The following is an 11,796-nucleotide window of genomic DNA, read 5'->3' as shown; positions in this document are numbered from 1 at the left end:
GCTGAAAAATTGTTTATAAAACAAGGACACCGATCAATGTACAAGGATAATACTCACCGTTCACCTCTCATCATTAATAATCTTTGCCTAAGAGTAGCGTCTCGATAATTATGCACGGGCTCTTTCCCCTCTGAAATAATGGAAGGTGAAGCCTTAATGAAGATGTAATTAGCCAAGGCGAAGATGGTTAGGTTACCCTTAATGGCCCACTTCCATAGCCGGGAGTGTCAAAGCTGACGTCCTTTTATGCAACAGCTTCTCGGGCCGTTTTGCTATTATTATTATTATTATTATTATTATTATTATTATTATTATTATTATTATTATTATTATTATTATTGTTGTTGTTGTTGTTGTTGTTATATTTGGTATTATTATTATTATTATTATTATTATCAACAGCAGTAGTAATAGTGGTGGTATCTATTATTAAATATCTCTTAGAGAGATTATTATTCTTTCAAATAACAACAACAACAACAACAACAATAATAATAATAATAATAATAATAATAATAATAATAATAATAATAATAATAATAATAATAATAATAATAATAATAATAATAATAATGAACTCGACATTTCTGTAGTAATACCTTTTATTCTCGCCCGCCGTAGTTTTCTTTTAAGAAACGGACCAAGCTAGAGATAGTTACGTTGGTGTAAGTTCTGCCTTTCCCTGTTTAGAGTCTTTGGCTGGGCATAGAGAAGCTTTCTCTGGTTGCCTTGCCGATTTTCTGGTCAGTTGTGATGTAGTAGGTGACCGGTATACTAGTTAACTTGGAGTTTCGTGTTGTTGGTAAGTAAAGGATTTCGTTTAACTTAGTTTTGCAAGTTTCTAGTACTTTGATATAGTTTGGTGTATGTTGGAGGTCTGTTGATATGTTATTTCTGGATACTGTAAATCTAACGTAGGGCTATACCTATGTCTTAAAACGATTGAAAGTTCAATGTATAGTGCATATAGTTTGGTGTTTATTTTGTCCGTGATATATGCAAATTATTTCTGGGAACATCAAATTTAATTTGGGCCCACTCATGTCTTAACAATCGTTTTATAAGTTCTAAGTGTAGTTGTGTTTTTTTACTTATTTTTTTTTTCCTTTCTAATACCCATGCTTTAATTTCCCTGTCTATTTGTCCTTTCAGGAAAGAAAGTTCTGGAATCCCAAAAATACACACAAACTGTATGAAATTTCGCTAAATACCCAAAGATACTGACTTGGCAACGCTGCAATCTGGCGAAGTATTTTTCAGTCTGAACTAAAAGGTGAGCATTAGTATATATTTTTTCTTTCAATTCTCCTAAGCAAGCCAGTCCTCCCCAGTTGGGGGCGGGGACGCCCCCAATTGTGGGAGGACGTTCCCTATAGCACACGGTATACCTTAAATTGAAAGTCTACCGTGCGCTATAAGGAGGCTTGCTGTTAACCCCTTTAGTTTTAAGTTTCGGTGAGTGTTTTAACTCTTTTTGTACTTTATTTAGGTTTTGAAGTTTACTTAAAGCCTGTTAAGTCATAAATTTAAAGCAAAGGTTATGAATTTAAAACAAAGGTTTAAACTTTACCTATCATATTAAAGGTTTATTTCATGTTTTAAGGATTTCAAGGTTGTCGATTAATCTCTTAAGTTTAAAGTACATGGAAATTTGCCATGGTGTTCGATATTTCGGATTTTATTATACCTCTTAATATTTTGTATCTCAGGCTATCAATCATTTATGTAGGGGTACCTGACTTTTGTTAAGACCTTAATGATAATAAATTCTTTTCAGATTGGATGGTGAATTCTGGATAAAAACTAGATTAGACTTCAATGTTTACCCGCCTTAATTCGACGAATCATAACTTCAATATGTACCTACGACTGTTTGTCTTGGTAGAAGACTGATGCTGGACACCCTGTCAAGATCTATGAATGCTTTTGAAATTATTGCTGGCAATGGTTTAGTTTGGCTAAAGACTGTAACTGAAAACACTGGTTTGGCTTTGTCGACGATTGATGCTGGACACCCTGTCAAGATCTTTAAATGACCCCGAAGATTGTTGCTGGTAATGACCCCGAAGATTGTTGCTGGTAATGACCCCGAAGATTGTTGCTGGTAATGACCCCGAAGATTGTTGCTGGTAATGACCCCGAAGATTGTTGCTGGTAATGACCCCGAAGATTGTTGCTGGTAATGACCCCGAAGATTGTTGCTGGTAATGACCCCGAAGATTGTTGCTGGTAATGACCCCGAAGATTGTTGCTGGTAATGACCCCGAAGATTGTTGTTGGTAATGACCCCGAAGATTGTTGTTGGTAATGACCCCGAAGATTGTTGCTGGTAATGACCCCGAAGATTGTTGCTGGTAATGATGGTCTAGTTTGCCTAAGGATTGTTACTATAAATCCTGCCAAATTTTGGTAAATATTTCAGTGGGAAATCTAAATTTTGGTAGAAGATTTTAGTGGGAAATTTTGAAATCTAAAGTTTTTTCCAGGGTTTGGGAAACTTATGATTTTTATCAATTCTGGTTAATAGGTTACTGGTAACTTGTAACTGAAGATTATTTACTAGTTTTTATGGTGGAATTCATTGACAAAGATGGCCATTAACGTTTGCAATCTTGATCAATCTGGATACTGATAATTTTATCATTAAAGAATTTCAATTTTTTGGCAATTTCTTTATAGGAATATGACCGAAAAACACTGTTCATATTAATTGATGGTTGTTTGAACTCATATTTTTTCACTAATGAAAGTTATAACTAAATTAATAATAAATTTCTTATCTTTAGTACTTCGTGGTTGTCCTAAATTTATTCACTTAAACTTTACGCTATTACGGCAATATATGAACTCAATAATTTCCGGTGTCGCAAGACATTGTGAGTGTTAAGACGCACCCTTTAATTAGTAAGGCAGTTTTGGAGAAAAACAAATTTAAAAATTTAGAAAAATTCTTGGCAGTGACTCTGATGTGATTTCTGTCTGGCACGGCGACTTTTTATGTTTGGTGTATTAAATTTTTTAGTTTATTAATTTGCTACATGCTGATTATCTCAATCTTATTACATATTCATTTAAGAAACCACTTAAGTTTGTAATTTCCACCAAAACTAAAAGTTCAGTGTTTGTAGTTTAAAGTGTTTACATAAAATCAGTGTTGCCAAATGTACTTAAAATTTTGGCAAAGTAAAATTCCAGTATTTCCAAAGCCTACAGATTTTCACTTTTAATTATTGATCACAGAAGTGGAAATTATTTTAGGTGTAATACTTTGGCTATTATATATGTGACTAGGTCTAGTTACCTTGTTGCTAGTTTGGTAAAACTGCTCTCTCCCAACAGTGAGAATGAATAAAAGGTAGTCTTCAGCCACTCTGTTTGTATTTTGGAACTAGGAAAGTCTCTCAAATTATTGCTTTGTTACAAAAGAAAATTTGGGAAAATGGATAAATACTAGATAAACTACTTATGTCAAAGTAGTCTGCTAAGAGGCTACTACTTGGTATGTTAGCTTGTAGAAGCAGTTGGCAAATAATCGGCAGATTACCAAAACAATTTGCTATTGTACAAAATTTAAAGTTTAACATAAAAATTAACTAATTTATTACATATGAATAAAAAATTGTAGGTTTATATTTTCTCCTAAGTTAGGGTTCTTGTATGTCACTGGTTGGGTGTTTTGAGGAGTGTCCAACTCTCATGTATAGCTTTTAATTCGTAGGGTAATTTTTTTTTTCTTTTTTTCTTCTTGTGGGGGATCTTTCAGGAAAAAAAAGTGCGTCGCATGACATTGGAAAATAAGTTATATGATAAAATTAGAAAAGTAAATTTTAATTAACCCAAGCCCTGTGCACACGATCAAGCAAGCCCGACGGGCAAACAGTGATACCGGGCCACAATAGTTAGTGAAAATGAGGGTTGTTGACGTCAGAAGCGGGAAAACTAAAAGCAGGGATCTGGTAACACAGTATGATTCCAGATCCCTGTCCGTAGTTTTCCCGCTTCTGAAGTCATTAACCCTTGTTCTTACCACTGGTCTGGTATCGCTGTTTGCCCGTTGGGCATGCTAGAGCCTCGATCGTGTGGACAGGGCTTTAGACTGAAGGGTTATCATTTAACCTAGTAATGGGCATACGAGAACACTTATGAGGACGGTTCTATAAACTAGGTAATTTCATTTGAACGTCCCTTATGATTTAAAATTAAAAACCTTAATTGTGAACGTCTTTCAATGATTTAAAATGAGAAACTTTTCTAATTATTTAAAATGAGAAACCTTTTTTGAGAGTCCCTTTTTAATGATTTAAAATGAGAAAGCTTTTTATGAGCGTCCCTTATAATGATTTAAAATTAAAAACCTTTTTGTGAGCGTCCCTTATAATTATTTAAAATGGGAACTTTGTCCTTTATAAAAATTTAAAATGAGAAGCCTTTTTGTGAGCGTCCCTTATAATTTAAATTGAACAAACTTTTTGGTCAAGGTCCTTTATAATTATTTAAAATGAGAAGCCTTTTTGTAAACGTCCCTTATAATGAGTTAAAATGAGAAACCTTTTTGCCTTCTCGTTAACCAACGACTAGCCAATTGGAAAAAAAATATTTTCGCATATATTTTAGCCTAACTTTAATATACAAAATGAAAAATTTAGTCATCAAATTTTGTAATGTTGCTAGAATTTTAGTTTTTTTAATGCAAATTTTTGAGTGTTGAAATATTTTGAATCTCAAATACATGGTACACAAGAGGAATTTGAAGGTAGCGTTAGTGTTGATTGTATCGCTAAAAAAATTAATGTTAAGGGAAAACGGCTGAATAATTCATTTACAGTAGTTGTTAGTTGTATGTTTAAAAGAAGCTTCGAATTTTCTGTTTGTATGTATTAAATAAAGTTACTTTGGTTATTAATAAGAACATTTCCTGAGTAGTGGTATTGCGATGCAATGAAACCTTTATTAATTTTTTTTTTTTTTTTTTTTTTTTTTTTTTTTTTTTTTTTTTTTTTTTTTTTTTTTTTTTTTTTTAAGCTCGAGAAGTTTTTTTTTTTTCTTTCTTTCTTTTTTGAAGCTGGGGAAGTAGAGTACAATGAGTTCATGAAGTTGAGCTGTACTGAAATTTTGAAAACTTATAATATTTTTTTTTCAGGATGTATAGAAAAGGGTAGAGCCCATTTTAAGAAAATCTTTTAATTTTTTATTTAATGTCTATATTCTTTCGTAGTTTTAAGTATAATTTGAATATTTCTAGTCTTAACCAATTAATTGAAACTAATTCAACTAAATTTAAAGCTAATTGATCTTCAAAACATTGACCAAACATTAAATGTCTTTAAAATTGGTAGTGATGATTATTTTCAAATCTTCCTTGAAATGTTTAACGAAGTTTTTTTGTATACTAAAAGAATAATGTCCAGGATCACCACAGTGTTTATGGGACTAACAGCTGCATTAGATAATGAAATGACCACGAGTTATTATATGGGCAGATACTTCTGCAGTTTAAGAATTATAAGACTTTGAAAACTGACGTGATTTTTTTAATTATTTTTACATTTATTCTGTACAACGATGTAAATAGTTTTAAAGAAATTTCCATATTGTAATTAACTAACATTTCCTATTTCAAGGAGCATTCAACTCCATAACTATTTTATAATGATGAGTAGAGAACGTTCAAGATATTGCCTTTCTGGCTTTTCCAAACTGTTATGTTGAACTGATAGAGGAGGAATAAATTTATATTAGGAGAGGACTTAGTAGGCGCGCTATACCCCAGAGATAATAAAAGAAAAAACATGCCTGGTCATAAAAAAAATAATAGTAATAATACTGATTTTTAGAAGAAAAAAAAAATTCAAGGGGGTCAGTCCGTTAGGTCCAGCACTTTTTTTTTTTTTTTAATTATTCAAAATACACAATTTCTATATGTTTTAGCAGCTAGCAACCCCATTTTTAAAGGAAAAAGTTTGACTAAAAACCATGATTTGCACGAAGCAAAGCTTGACTATTGAAGGCATACGGGAGAAAAAACTATCAATTTATCAGTTTTCTTTATTTTCAGGATTCATCCTTTATTAAGTTATTTAGCTTTTTAGCAAGTTTGCCTACGAAGGTCCTATTACTTAAAAAACAAGTCATTTGTGATTCAACATTTGGAAGTAAGGTTATGATGGTCACAAGCATTAGTGTCGAAACCAATCTACTATGCATTTCTGGCAAAAAAAAAAGAAATTCTTTAAAATTTCCCATACTAATTACTTGATCAGAATGGTACTTTGACACAGCACTCTACAGACCTTCCCCTAATTTTTGATACTATAATGCATTGGCAAATCATGTTAGTTAAGGTGTTAACTCATATCATGATAAAGGTTAACTCAGGTGAATCAGTTAACTAAGTCAAGTAATTCGAATACCTACATTCCCCCGTCCCTCCCCTCTCCTTCCCACCCTCTGTCTTCTCCCCCTCCCTCAGTCTCCCCCTCCCTCAGTCTCCCCCTCCCTCAGTCTCCCCCCCCCCCCCATTCTCTCTTCTTTACCCTCCCTCCCCCTTGTCTTGTGCCTCCCCTGTCTCTCCAGTTCCTGGGGCGTAGCTTAATCTTCCTTTTCAGTAACCTTTTATATTTGTTAATAACAGAGAAATATTTAGCAAAAGGTAAGGAGGTGTATGTTGCGTTTATGGATCTGGAGAAAGCGTATGATAGAGATGATAGGGAAGCAATGTGGAATGTGATGAGGTTATATGGAGTTGGTGGAAGGTTGTTGCAAGCAGTGAAAAGTTTCTAAAAAGGTTGTAAAGCATGTGTTAGGATAGGAAATGAAGTGAGTGATTGGTTTCCGGTGAGAGTGGGGCTGAGACAGGGCAGTGTGATGTCGCCGTGGTTGTTTAACTTGTATGTTGATGGAGTGGTGAGAGAAGTGAATGCTCGAGTGCTTGGACGAGGATTAAAACTGGTAGACGAGAATGACCATGAATGGGAGGTAAATCAGTTGTTGTTTGTGGATGATACTGTACTGGTTGCAGACACAGAAGAGAAGCTTGGCCGATTAGTGACAGAATTTGGAAGAGTGTGTGAGAGAAGGAAGTTGAGAGTTAATGTGGGTAAGAGTAAGGTTATGAGATGTACGAGAAGGGAAGGTGGTGCAAGGTTGAATGTCATGCTGAATGGAGAGTTACTTGAGGAGGTGTATCAGCTTAAGTACTTGGGATCTGTTGTTGCAGCAAATGGTGGAGTGGAAGCAGATGTACGTCAGAGAGTGAATGAAGGTTGCAAAGTGTTGGGGGCAGTTAAGGGAGTAGTAAAAAATAGAGGGTTGGGCATGAATGTAAAGAGAGTTCTATATGAGAAAGTGATTGTACCAACTGTGATGTATGGATCGGAGTTGTGGGGAATGAAAGTGATGAAGAGACAGAAATTGAATGTGTTTGAGATGAAGTGTCTAAGGAATATGGCTGGTGTATCTCGAGTAGATAAGGTTAGGAAGGAAGTGGTGACAGTGAGAACTGGTGTAAGAAATGAGTTAGCAGCTAGAGTGGATATGAATGTGTTGAGGTGGTTTGGCCATGTTGAGAGAATGGAAAATGGCTGTCTGCTAAAGAAGGTGATGAATGCAAGAGTTGATGGGAGAAGTAAAAGAGGAAGGAGCTTCATCTGTGGTGGATAACGGGGTAGGGTGGGCTGTAGCACCCTAGCAGTACCAGCTGAACTCGGTTGAGCCCCTTGTTTAGGCTGGGAGGAACGTAGAGAGTAGAGGTCCCCTTTTTTGTTTTTGTTTCATTTGTTGATGTCGGCTACCCCCCAAAATTGGGGGAAGTGCCATGGTATATGTATGTATGTAATAACAGATTGAAATTGATATGTTGGATTCTTGTTATAATTCTTATTAACTGCCTTTCATTTTCTCTATCTGTCTTTGGAAAATTTTCATTTGGATTTCTGTTATTAAGAGTACGATTACACTCGTGCATTTCTGGATTTCGCAGTGCAATATAATTCCATATCGGTGATAGATTATTGGAAGAAACTCGAGAAACCCGTTAAAGCTGTTCAAACTGTTTAAACTCGTTAAAACCGTTAAAACAGTTTAAACTCGAGGAAACCGTTTAAACAGGTTAAACTCGAGAAAACTGTTAAAAATGTTTAAACTCCAGAAAACCGTCAAAACAGTTGAAACCGTTAAAACTCTTTAGACGCGAGAAAACCGTTAAAATGTTTAAACCGTTTAAACTGTTTAAACTCGAGAAAACCGTTAAAACCGTTTAAATTCGAGAAAACCGTTAGAAACGTTAAGACTGTTAAAACCGTTAAAATTGTTGAAACCGTTAAACTGTTTAAACTCTAGAAAACTGTTAAAACCGTTAAAACTGTTTAAACTTTAGAAAACCGTTTAAACCGTTAAACATCAAAACACTAATACTCAACCCCTCGCTTCCCTTACAAGTAGAGAAAGATTAACTCATCCCTTGCGAGTCATTTCTTTCGAAGGGAAAAAAAAAAAAAAAAAAAAAAAAACTTCCCAATGATTAAATTTTCGAAACGGTAAACTTGTGAGATGGCCCTTGCGCTGGCACAGGAGAAAATGTGCAGTGGCAGAGAGCGAAGAATGATTTCAGGAAGTCTGGAAAGGATGATTGATTGATTGATTACATTGTTTCCGTCGTTTTTCTCTTATCGCCTGGGACGTTGGGATGGATCAGAATTTTTTTTTTTTTTTTTTCTTTTTTTACGAGTAGCTTACTTCATCGTTTTCCATCGGGAACCATCTCACAGTTTATTAACATATTATTAGAAGAGTTCGTTTCTTGTCTATTGTGTATATTCGTAGCAGAATGAGGTAAAGATGCGTTTTTTTTTTTTTTTTTTTTTTTTTTTTTTTTTTTTTTTTTTTTTTTTTTTTTTTTTTTTAATGAATAGCTTACTTCAATGTTTTCCATCGGGATCCATCATCCAGTTCGATAAACGCAAGATTAGCAGGGTCCGTTTCTTATTTACTGTGTATCTTCGTAGCTAGATAAGACGAAAGGTTATTTTTTTTTCTTAATAGCCTGCTTCAACGTTCTCTATCGGGAGCCATTTCCCAGTTTATTAACATATTATTCGAAGAGTTCGTTTCTTGTTTACTGTGTATCTTCGTAGCAGAATGAGACGAATGGTTAAAATTCGCATTTCTCTCTCTCTCTCTCTCTCTCTCTCTCTCTCTCTCTCTCTCTCTCTCTCTCTCTCTCTCTCTCTCTCTTTTTTAACCTATGATCTGAAGAGTCACTCTCTTACTTACTGTGTATCTCCGTAGCAGGATAAGACGAGAGGTTGAAATTCGTCCTTTTTTTTTCGTAAGATAGAAAATGAGTTTTATGCCTTACGGAACGTTAAAATACCAAGCGGACATCTATGCCCTTAAAAGCAGAATGAAAAATAATATTCCGTTTAGACGGTATCGGAGTCTTATTAAAAAAGCAGTATTTCGAAAATATTATTTTCTTCTGTACATTAGATGTTGATGGATTTATCAGATATGATAGAAATATCAGCATAAAAAGTATGCGAATTTAATCTCTCTGAAGACTTCACTGTAAAACTCTGTGCAATCTTTTGTAATTTTCATGAGTTTTGTAGTTGTTTTATTTCTAGTAAAAAAAAAAAATATAAATAATTTCAGAAGATTACACAATTTCAAAACCCATTATTCCTTTTTATCTCACAAGAAGTGATTTAAATACTTGTTAGTTCAAAGTTGCAGCAAATTTTTTTATGTTGAACAGGCTGTCATAAGTGTTTTTATAGTTATATACGTGTTATTACTTTTAATGTTAATGTTTTTTTTCAAATATTTTATTTAAATTTTTAATTTGTTCTTATATCGTTTATTCATTTCCTTGTTTCCTGTCCTCACTGGGCTATTTTTCCCTATTGGAGCCCTTGGGCTTATAGCATCTTGCTTTGCTAACTAGGGTTGTAGCTTGACTAGTAGTAACCACAACAACAACAACAATAACAATAACAATGATAATGATAATGATGATAATGATATGATAATAATAACAACAATAATAATAATAATAATAATAGTAATAATAGCTGTTATCTTTAGTAGGTTATCGCCACAGTGTAGAACTGTAGATAGACATTTTATATATTGATGGAATTTTATCTTAAGTATCACCAGATAAAGAGAGTTTGCTTTGCCTTCGAGAAAACTGTGACCACTGGTCTTTCCTAACAAGAAACACACATCTTTTTCTAGTTTATATATGATGGATCTAATTTAGTGTTGTTACTGTTCTTAGAATATCTCAGTTTAATAGTTTATTACTTCTCTTGTAGTTTATCTATTGTCTTGTTTCCTTTTCCTCACTGGGCTATTTTTCCTTGTTGGGGCCCTTGGGCTTATAGCATCTTGCTTTTCCAGCTAAGGTTGTAGCTTAGATTTTAATAATAATAATAATAATAATAATATTAATAATAATTAGCGACTACTATGGGTTTCACAGACAGTGCCAGTCCGATTTTTTGCACTTATTCTGTAACGAACACTCGTATCAGTACGAGATTTTACTATAGTGTATTACACCAAGTAAGGAAATTTATAGGAGTATCATGAATCATTTATTGTAAATAATAAAGACTTTTGTACCTATACCAAGAGGCAAAACTCATTAGCCAAGCAAGAAAACGAACACCAGGTTGGAAGAGCTCCGCCTGCCTACAACCCCCTTCACCTCCAACCCCCATTTTCTTCCTCCCCTCTTCTTTCTTCCCTCACCTGCCCTATGTCTTTCCTTCTCTCTTCCTCTTTCTCTGATTGTTGCTTTGATTTAAACATATTTTTTTACGATTTTTTTCTATCAATCTGATAATAATTGACACTGTTGTATAAATGTAACAGTTCAGTGGTTGTTACCCTCCAGTTAACTTATTAATATCTATTTATACACTGATTTGCTCTCTCCCTCTCTCTGCCTGTCAGTTTCTACTAATGTGGGGAGTTGTGCAGAAGCTTAACCAATTTTTCCTTTTGCCCCATGCTTCTGAAATTTAAAGTGTTTGCTAAATAGCAATATATTTATATATATATATATATATATATATATATATATATATATATATATATATATATATGAATATATACAAATATATATATATATATATATATATATATATATATATATATATATATATATATATATATATATTGTCTTTGAGTTTGAACAATATGTAATTGTACACAATTAGATCATTGCATATTTCGGTATTGGGTATGAGCATAGATGATAGGTATCCATAGGAAATGAGAAACAAAATCTTTATTTCACCTAATGCCACATATATCCCCCACCCCCTAATTGAATTTGATTGAATATTGGTAACGACCGATGACGGGACTCGAATGTGGGTAGGGCATAACCTTCATATTTAATTTTTTTTTTTTTTTTTTTTTTTTTTTTTTTTTTTTTTTTTTTTTTTTTTTTTTTTTTTTTTTAGTCTTCGTCGCTTTCTAATAGCAAGTCAACTTCATCTTCAGTGTCACTGTCAAGATTAATAATGACAGGATCAATACTGTCATGCATGTTATCTGTTGAACGATAACTATCCTCAAAAGCTCGTGATCGACGTACTGCCCCTGCCCATATTTCGCAAGTGACAGAGATCCTTGCCTCCTCTAATCTGGCATGTAGGTCGGCTCGGGTGAAACGTTGGAGTGAGGAGCGCACGTAACGTTTCATGTGTCCCCACACCTGCTCGATTGCATTGAGCTCGGGATGTGCGGGCGGCAGGCGGACGATTTCATGGCCCCATTCTCGAA

General features: G+C 34.0%; 1 long non-coding RNA gene across 1 annotated transcript; it reads left to right on the top strand.

The window, feature by feature from the left end:
* The first annotated feature begins 671 nt into the window (after nt 1-671).
* LOC137649781 (uncharacterized) lies at nt 672-3,056 on the top strand. The gene is made up of 3 exons (XR_011045861.1): nt 672-802; nt 1,153-1,273; nt 1,778-3,056. It is a non-coding gene; the product is annotated as an uncharacterized lncRNA (long non-coding RNA).
* The last annotated feature ends 8,740 nt before the right edge of the window (nt 3,057-11,796 follow it).

Source organism: Palaemon carinicauda, chromosome 11 (genome assembly GCF_036898095.1).
Source record: "Palaemon carinicauda isolate YSFRI2023 chromosome 11, ASM3689809v2, whole genome shotgun sequence".
Taxonomy (NCBI): domain Eukaryota; kingdom Metazoa; phylum Arthropoda; class Malacostraca; order Decapoda; family Palaemonidae; genus Palaemon; species Palaemon carinicauda.
The sequence above is the reverse complement of the archived record's forward strand: the minus strand, read 5'-3'. Positions and strand labels throughout refer to the sequence as shown.